The sequence below is a fragment of the Pestalotiopsis fici genome (assembly GCF_000516985.1).
Source record: "Pestalotiopsis fici W106-1 unplaced genomic scaffold PFICI_Scf_8, whole genome shotgun sequence".
In the NCBI taxonomy this organism is placed as follows: Eukaryota; Fungi; Ascomycota; class Sordariomycetes; order Amphisphaeriales; family Sporocadaceae; genus Pestalotiopsis; species Pestalotiopsis fici.
In genome coordinates, this window is record NW_006917098.1 from 2,332,792 (window position 1) to 2,343,028 (window position 10,237).

Sequence of the window (10,237 nt, forward strand, 5' to 3'; positions counted from 1 at the left end):
CGGTAGTGCTGTGGCCGTTCAAGGTACCCCAGACTATAAGCGAGGGTTGCCGCTCGACGAGGAGAGGGAATAGCAAGAATAATAATCGACTACCGCGGAAAGAAGCAAGCCAGGATTGCTGGGAACGGACGGTAATTTGTGGTGAATGGTAGTTTTATGGCCCTTGTGGCCGTTTTAGGCAATGCCCGAAGTGGAAAGTCGAAGTTGATCCTGTTGGATGTGGAGAATATGACGGGCCTGGCTTATTTCTTTCAGAAACAGTGCGTATCAGAGAGAATATTGCTGCAAGGGCCACGAATAATAGAATCAAAATTGGACGACATGGCAATATTCAGAAAACAAAACAGCAAGAGAAAAGAAAAATAGGGACAAAAAAAAGAGGTTAAGGGTCTGTGAAAAGAATAACCCTAGGATGGGTGTGCTTGAATGAGTGAGGGACAGTGAGGGCGGAGGAGGGACTCACTAGAGAGAAAATAATTAAGTGGGCCGTCGAATAGGCAGAGCAAGTAGTAGTTGGTGGGAGAGTGAAGATTTGTGAAGAAGTATAGGGCGACTAAGAGAAGCCGTCTTCTGTGTGTGCGTATTGGATGGGGGGGTGGAGGGACCCGGAGCCCCAAGTGTCGAACAACCTGCGACCACAAATTTTTGGGCGATGAGGCGCAAGAGCAGGAAGCACGACACAACGAGGTGTGGCTCGAAGGTCCTGGGTGCAGGAGATGTCGTCTTCTGTCCAAGGAGGGGGATGGCCTTTCTTTTCACGCCACGAAAGATGACAAGGCTGTGATGGGCCCGTGGAAGACGTTTGAAGCGATTGAATCGAGCTAGACTGTTGCGTCCATCTGCAACCCGGGTTCCAGGGTGATCGTCAGCCTCCAAGGGTTCGCCAGAGTCGAGACCAGCGCGAATGTGGTGGTGTGTCAAGCCTGGACGGCTTACCACTAGCAGATGTCCATCAAGAAGGAACGAGAGGCTCGCATAGGTCGGGGAATTTTCCAGCTGCAGGGTCGATCCCTCCAGAACGCGAATGGACTGACAAGTAGCAGTAGCCAGGGAAAAAAAAAAAAAAAAACGAGTGTGGGGTGTGTGTGTATTGCGACCACTCTCCTTCTCCCTCTATGTCCTTGGTCGTAATAGTAGGCGTTGCAACTTGGTAATAAGATGAATACAGAATCGATGGAAGCGCAGCAAATCACGCAGGCTATAGACAAGAGAGATGGGAATATGGAACTGAATAATGCAAAAGGAGGAACAATACAGTTGCCAAAGGAAATGTGCAATGGGGGGGAATCATCTGTCTGCTACTACTAAGACCAGACAGGGCTGCGGGTTTCCCGGGAAGAAAGAGAAAAAAATAACATGAGAGAAAGAAAAACAAAAACCTGGGCTGGGCAAAGGACTGACGACTACTATTCTAGGTGGATGTAGGAACGAACTCCGACGCAAAGGCTGCATTGTACATGATAGGCCACATACCTACTACCTACTACCTATGCTGGCACAAAGACTTTAGATAGAGAGATGGACAAATTCGGCTCGCCAAGGTGCTGGACCAACAACCGACCAGCCCGATAGCAGGTATTGATTGATTGATTGACTGGCTGATTGATTGCCTCAGGTGGCTCCCTCTCATGGGTGGCTTGTTTACCCAGTGTGGTTGGTGCAGCCAGTCAGTGAGTGGGTTTCTGCCACGGCAGCTCCAGTATAGGTGGACAGACGACATGCGTATATGCTTTCTACGCGAAGTCAAGGTCAAAACAAGGAAAACAGAACGCCGTGCAGGAAAATTTCGATTCGTATATGCCAATTGTTTCCCCGCCAGTCTGCTTCATTGCAAAAGAGATACATATCCGAGCTCGTCCAGGGCAGACGGTTTTTTCATTTCTTTTTTTTCATCATCATCATCCGCACAATAGACACTAAATCTAGGTGCAGCTTACAATGTATTTACTGTGTATAATGTAAGTAGGTAGTGTACCTACAGTGGCTAGTATAGGTTGTGGGTACAACAACAAAGTGGGCGTTGCGTGGACACTGGGAGCGCAGAGCGCGATTGCCGGCGCGTGCGAGGGCGAGTGAATGTACGAGCTATACCTTCGGAGTTGAAGCCATATGGGCAATAACCAGGGGATAGATGAACGGGGACACGAAACCCCGGCCGGATCTCTGAAAACAGAAATGGGCGAAACTCACTCAAGGCGTGGGGCTTGACGCGACTCACACAAGAGTTCATGGCCGCTTCCAAGAGCCTGCACTGCATCGCACTGCACTGCTGATGTTCTCTAGAAGTCCGAGGATCTACTAGATCTCACGGGATGCAGATGAGTCTGTACAAAGCAGCAGACTGACTCCTGAAGGGAGGCTACGCATGTGTCTATCCAGCTATCCATGGGGTTACATGATGCATGCAGCGTAGCGCAAGCAGGGCTGGGCTGGGCTGGGCTCGGCTTGCGCTTCTTCGCTGGAAGAACCCGTAATGAAGGGGGAGAAAACAAAGAGAGAAAGTGCAGGGAAGCAGGGAGCCAGGTATGCTGGCAGCGGTGGAAAGGATAAAGGACTTCACAGTCAGGTAGTCGAGGCGTTGCGTAGAGATAATCACAGATATAAAGGATATAAAAACGGAGCGGATTTCATACGAATTGGATGGATCTTCAATGGGTCATGGCGCATCTCGCGGTGACAGCCGGGCGGAACAATGATGAAACTGCTGCCAGCACTCGGGAGGCCGGCAGAGAAGAGCACTTGGTTTTGACTAATTGTCCCCATCAGGATGTCTCGTCAAGCCAGGCGAATCGAGTCAATAGAGGGAAATATGAAATATCGCCCACTTGGCTATGGGACGGTGTTGCAAAACGGAGGAACAGACTCTGGGTAACGCAACCGACAAAGCCGACCGACCGGCCTGCCTACGGACAGATCAAACCAGGCGACCGTCCAAAGGAGCAAATGCCTGGTCGGGATCCACGGCCGGAGCCCGCATTGATCAATTTCGAGCCACAATGACGCTAGTTTGAAATGAATGCTTGCACAGTAGTAGTATGTCATTGACCATCATGACAGAGCAGGGGCGCGTGTGAAATTGGGAAGGGGGTTGAGATATGAAAGGATCAAACCAGTTATAGTTGTGATTTTATAGATCCAAATTGAGAACTGATGGCCCCAGCGAGGGTCTGCTTCTGGAGAGCTTGGCTAGGGTCCTCCTCTTTTATTCTGGTTCAATTGGGAGCGACGGTCAAAAATGTGTGTGTAAGTGTGGGTGTGAGAGAGAGGGAGATCTAACCCATCTTGCGAGCACAATTGGCGTTGTCCAATTCAACGGTATGGGGGGGTTAGGTTAGCATTTGCATGCTCACATGCTCATATTACCAACGAAGCTCGGCTCTGCAAATAACGTTTGGGCTGTATGTTAGAAACCGAACTAGAAACAAGATCTTCCTTCCACGGAGGGGGGATCTCCAGCGCATCGGGTGCTTGAACGCACGCGGGCCTTGGCTGAGCCTGAGGGAGGGGCTGATGGAGGGGCCGGGATCCCCGCCGGCGGCTGCTGAAGCTAATACTGTTGCTGCTGGTAGCACTGCTGCAATGAATGGAAGTGAATGAATGGCAACGCCTCCTCAGCAAATGGCGACGACTCTTCTCATCTCCTTTCTCGTCCGATTGACAGCGGCATCGCCATTGTGATTGGGGGGGAAGATGCTGAAGATGCCGCATTCGGCTGGGGCACTTCTCATCATCATGTCAGAAGTAGCAACCCACCACATCCAGAATTGGGTGAGTGTTGTTTGATTCCCCGTTTGTAATTACCCAAGTTATTTGCTTGTATATATACTTATTAATCACTCTATTTGCTCACTCATTTGAACGGCAGGTACAATGTACAAGGTTGCTATTGTACATGCGCAACGCGAGTCCAGAGAGGATATGACGACGACGATAAAATAGATAGGTAGCAGAGATGTTGGTTGTTGTAGCAGTACTCTGTAGCTGTAGTAATTGTATCAGCCACAAAAAGGGCCAGCGGTTGTCCATTTGCTCCAGATACATACAGTTGGCGCCAGCCACTGGCAGGCAAGTCCTAGTAATGTAGACAACATGTGGACCTAGCAGTCCACAACTTAGCCCGAAAGACTAAGTGTGGAATTTACCGATTGGGATACGATCCCGGCTGTGGGTGACTCCGCTTCGAGAATTACGCTCTTGGGCGAGATTGAGCAGCCGGATCCAGAGGTGTGCGTACGCGATGTAATATATTCCGCCGGTCCCGTTGGGATCGCTTGCTAGGCTCAGAGGCATTCGCAACTTCCCTGTTACCAATGACACATTGTTGCACTAATACCTACATTGAAGCGGCATATCCAATTTCGGAATTTTACTACTGCCCCCTGGCCTGTGTTTGGAGTTGATGGTCTGTTGAGTGGAGGAGGAGGAGGAACATTATCACGACAACTTATTACTCAACAACCGTTTCCAGACCAGCCTCGTTTACGATAAGGCAAGGAAACGAAAGAACAAAAGAATTAGGAGGAGGCGGCCTTGTTGGCAAATGAGACGACAATATTTCTGTCCGTAAATTACTTGAAATGCGGGTTACTTGGCAGAAGTCTTGTAGGTAAGCACCTGATTATGAATGTGAAGCAGCTCAAATAGGGTCAAAACAACCCCAATAGGGCGACGCGGGTGGGAGCCACATAATGGTCGTAACCATGGTGCCAGGCGGCGCACATGAGACGGGAGAGACAAGAGACGTGAGAGAGCAAGAGAGCATGTCTGAGGTAGCGGGGGAAAGGAACATGGTTCGTCCATATGCTGCCATGTGGTTGCACTACACAGTGGAATGGTTGAGCAGAACAAGGTTATATCTGCGCAGGATATTCGCATTCGTATCTCACGAGGAAAATGTGCTGGGAGACTGATATACGAGCAGCGGCTTGTTTCTTTCGGTCACACAAGAGTCTCTTTTTTTTTTTTTTTTTTTTTTTTGGTATGTAAGGTAGGCGTAATGTAGTAGGCAGGCAGGTAAGCAGGCAAGTAAGCAGGTAGGTAGGCAGGTAGGCAGGCACCTTGCCGCAAGGCCGAATCTGCGACCAACAAGAACCCACGAGGCAATAGTAGCGAACGGAACTGAACAGAAAGTATGAGCGAGCAGATGGAGGAAAGATCTACTAATGGTAATAAGAACATTAAGTATCATCCTGCCAAGCGGTGCCATAGAAGACTGTATTTGTTCGGTGAAAAGAGGAACAATTGAGAATACTATGTAGCACGGCACTTACCGTCAACTAACGAGCTACATAGTGGGCGTCTGTGGGGCAGGCAAGCACGATGAAGAGAGAGGCGTCACCTACTTATGGATCCAAGTTCAGAAGGGAAACAGGTATTACTCCAATCATGTACATTGCATCCAATGCTCTAGGTAGAGTTCAATTTGAACCGCCTTTCACCGTAACAGCACACAGGCTCTCGTCTACAACTGCAACTGCAAGAATCTATTTTAGTCGAGTTCGTCTGATCTCGAATAAAAAAATAAAATAAAAAAAAAAGCGCTGCTTCCATGCTGACTATCAGACAAATCTTCCTTCACACTAGCACCCGCCCCCATGAACGGTAACCGCGTGGGAAAATGGCCCGAACAGGGAAGATCAGACGGAAGACGGCCAATCAAGGAGGGGTTGATCTGGTTCCCGCCCAAGTACTACTACTATCGCCATGGCGAGAACATACTACTATGTATGTACTCTGTAGATCCATGGACAAACACCTAGGCAGGCGTACATCCGTCCGTCCAACCATTCACCACTGGGTTGAAACCTACATTTATCGCTCCTCGAATCCTTGCCTGTCAACCAAGATGTCTGGGGGAGCATCGGAGCCGCTAATGTACTCTGAGAGTGAGCGAGCGAGCGAGCCAGCGAACGAATTGCGCACCAAGCTTTGTCTGTGGCTCTCACTCTCTTCTCCTTTGTGGCGCGGCAGGGGGGACTTCGACTTCAATCTGTGACTTGCCCAATCGGGGTCATCTGAAACAGCCCCCATCCGCTTTCAAGGATCTCTTCCCTAACTCAGCACTGCACCAGCTGATTTGCTTCGAAGTTACGGCCAACACATATACGCGCGCGTGCACACACACACCACGCACACGGTACATACCTAATAGCCATGTACGTACATTACACATACTTTTACTGGACTCATGCCAAACTACAGCTTGCGGATATTGCCTGATTCTCATTTGCTAGGGGGCAGCAACGCCTACCGCCGCCATCGCCCTCCGTCTCCCCCCCCCGGCCTGGCAGCTCACCACGTCCGTCGGCAGTATCGAGGAAGTCTAGCAAGAGGCAAACAAACAGTGAAAGGTGAGGAATCCAACCCTCCCGGACTGACGAGCGCAGGCAAATGCCCGTCAGCTTCCAGACCAGGGATCTTTAGCCAGGCAGTCTCTTCGACGGCTGCTCATTTCGGGCCAATGCACGCGACTGCAGGACTACTCCGTCGCACATACACGCAGCCTCTCTCCTCTCGCTTTCATCGAACCGATCCTTGTGGTTCTTTTGTTCACCGCTGTCTGCATGTCCACCCGGCCTAGGTAGACGTTTGCTGAGCATCCCAACCCGTACGCCATCTATTTGAAACACAGATTCGCTCAGCGTGGGATTTCTTAATAGTCACGTGTCAGTGGACCCGTCAGCCAACCTGTCCGACGATATCAAAACAATTTGCCATACCCTGTCCATCATCAACTGCTACTTGATGGGTTCCTCTGCCTATCTAGGGCGCAAATGCGCCCCCGGACAAGAGGCTGCAATCCCAATTTTCGTTGGGCGCCGGCTTGCAGTGCCGCTGGCTGGGGCTCTCCTCGGCGGGTGTCCTTGTCATCAGTTCATCGTGACTCCACCAGCATCGACGAGCTCGCCCGGCAGCACCATGAAACCAGGACCAGGCAATGAGCCAGGCGCCACTGCTGCTCACCTGTGCAGAAAGCATCAGAAAGGCTTTATTTACAGTACAGCATAGGCTTATGACTTTGCCTAGCACTGTAAATTTGTCCTGATGGCGGCGCCTCCGGCTCCCTACTACATCATGTTCGCCATGGAATCCTGCTCTGATAATCCCTGTGTTGAGAAACTGTTCTCACAGGATTGTCCAGCGTGACTAAACCCCACGTTCCTGGTGGTCATACCACGTTTTGGGCACCACTTATAAAGCAAAACCCAAACAGTACTTCAACCTTCAAGTACTTTCTGCTTACAGTCCAGTCTGCGGATCAGTATCCTACGTATTCTCTCAAAGATTCACTCTCGAGATGATATCAAACAACGAACTACTCCGTTATTTGCGAGAGAACTCCCGTTGCTCATAGCAATGGGCTTGCTTTCCAGAGGACAAAGGAGTGGATAGCTCATAGACCATTCCGGTAACAGCTTCAGCGTACTATTGCCAACTCTGACTGCATTGTGCGGATGGATGCGCAACATAAGCCATATGATTCGTTCATAAGACAGTGGTGGAATGACCACGGACATCTATGGGAACACCAATCATACAAGGTACGCCAAATATTGTAGTCTCTTCTGAAATCGGTCATCTGCAGAGGAGTCTTGACACCTCTGCCACCGCTTGTGGGAATGTATTCGCGGTCAGGCCTCGGGAGAAAGAAAGAAAAAAGAAAAAAGGCCGGCCATGCGAACAAGACTCTTGAGAATTCTCACCAACAAGTCCGGGTCGGATCTTCGGGACCTAAGAGACTCATATGACTCTGTACTGCGTTGTGAGCTATGCCAAATCACGTCACCGATCAGTTGTCGCCACATGATATATAATACTAGGTCGGAACTTGCACCACAACTTGAGCCAGGTCTTGCAGTAGGTGTAAGCTACCTACGAATACCCAATATCTATTTGCAGCACCACATATGCATGGCTTCAAATTTCGTTGCTTCATGAGCCACATGCAACACTCGTGCGTGAAGCATTAAGGTTTCCCTACCGAAAACACGTTTGCGCCACCAAAGTTCAAACTTGGGATGCAGCTGGCTCCCTGTTTGTGCATCGTTAATATTTTTCTCTCAACTACTTCCCAATCTGGTATCAGCCAGCCTCATCATTTTGTTTTTCTTCTCTCTTTCGCGAGGCATTATTGTGTGTCAGAAACCTTCAGATAGTAGTTCGCCGGGGGTCGGTGCGGACTTTGTCGAAGCTTGTTCCTTACCACGCGTTGCCTGCCTGTTCCGCTAAATCCTCGACTTCGATAGGCAGGTGTCACGACAAGCAACCTTTTCTTCAAGAATTTTCCGCTTGGTGATCAGATCCCAAGAGCCATGTGGCCGTATAATGGCCTCCAAGCAGTCTTCTGTCTTCCCGTGAAGCCATTCTTATGCAGGGAGACGACTCGGCAGCACAAACACGGAATTTGCAGCATCCCTTGGCGAAGAGGACTGTCGCGGCCCAGTGGGCATCGATAGCCGTTTCTGCCCGTCTGTTCGTATGCTACGACTTCGTATACTTTGCATACATCCCCACGGCTTCCCCTCGGTGGAAAACCGTCACTTCTCGAGTTTGACCAGGTCATTCAGTCAAATGAATGCAAATGCCAGTGGCTCAACAATCTTCAAGTCACTGGGAAGGACAAATTTTCTCTACAGCCGCCAAGATGTTGACCATAAAAAATTATTCGACTCATCTTGCCATCCATCTGCGGCTATAAACATGGAGACCCATGGTTAACAAACCGGCCTATTCAATCCACGATGTGGTTACCACAACGCGGAAGGTGGAAGATCTACGGCTACTTATTTGCTAGATTCGCGAGCCACAATCGCCACAGTCGCGCTTCTCTCTTTCTCTCGCACTCTTTCTCTCTCCATTTCCTTTTCGGTCGGCAGCCCTGTTCGGCTCGCTTGTACATGCAGCTGTCGCTCATTCGCATACACCCCTGACAGCTTTTTAGGGCTCTATCTACTAAAATACCTAGTCTGACACGAATTCCCTGGTTCGATTTGATTCGATTTGAGCGACAAGGACAAGGGAACCTATGACACGTCTTTTCTGGGTCATGGTATTTGCCCATGTAGCGTAGCTACTCTACATTGTCGACGAAGCGTTGCAGGCCCCCTTTCATCAAAGGTAAATCGCCAACCCCTCCCTCCATCAAGACAGCCAACCCAATGGCAGGTATCGGCCGAGATTAGCAGCACCTGCATACATGTACATGCATGCATGCCATCGCCATTTGGGTACTTGCAGAAGCAGCAGCAGCAAAACAATAACAACAATAACATCGTCGTCGTCGTCAACCGCTCGTGTGATGACATTTGCCTCCTGGTCAAGTTTGGCGAGCTGAACAGAGACGCGCGCAAACGCCGCATCCTTTAATGCCACTGTTGATGCGCTGCTAGGATCCCATCTTGGTTTCGAGCCTTGACGGTTTGATCGCTGTCAGGGGTGTCACGGTTGGGTCTAGATTGGGTTCTCCGTAATATACATAGTACGTAGCCTGAATCCGACGCGCTGGAAAAGACGGCAAGGAAGGAAAAAAAGAGAAAGAGGGGTCTTATCTAACTAGCCTAGGTTACATACCTGTCTACTAATATAGTGTAAATACAAAATACCTAGGTTAGACTACTAAGGTAATGACATTCCCAAGCTTGCGAGCCACTATATATCTACCTACATTACCTATTAGCATTGCGGATAGATCAGTGCGGACCGGGAAATCCATGAATGTAGTCCGTATACGAGGATATCTTTTTATTTATTCATTTTTTTTTGGTCATTGGGGCTCCCAAAAGCCACCCGCGCTCCATGTTCCAGCTTGTCTGCAGGACTAGGTAAGCGAACGCCTCCAAAATGGGCCGTTCAGTTCAGTTCTACCCATCTCATGCCCAATGACCGACCCATATGCCGGTCATTTGGTTCTGGATGACGAGATTGGAAATGGTTTCGCTACAACATTGCCCCCCCCTACCTGGTGGTTCGCTTTTTCTTTGTGCCCCCTCAGCCGAGACGTCATGCCTCTGGCTTTTTTTTTTTATTCCCTCATGTATTATTATAATTATTACCAGCAGTTGGAATTGCACCCTGGTCTTCAGCCGCAACAATTTTCTCCATTCGGGACCGGGAGAGAAAAAGAGAGAGATCGATCAAGATCTCCTCCCTCTGTCTCTTTTTGCTGACTAACAAAAAAAAAAAGGAGATGATCCCTCGGTGACGGGCAGATTCAGGCATGTGAACGAGGAAGTTGCCG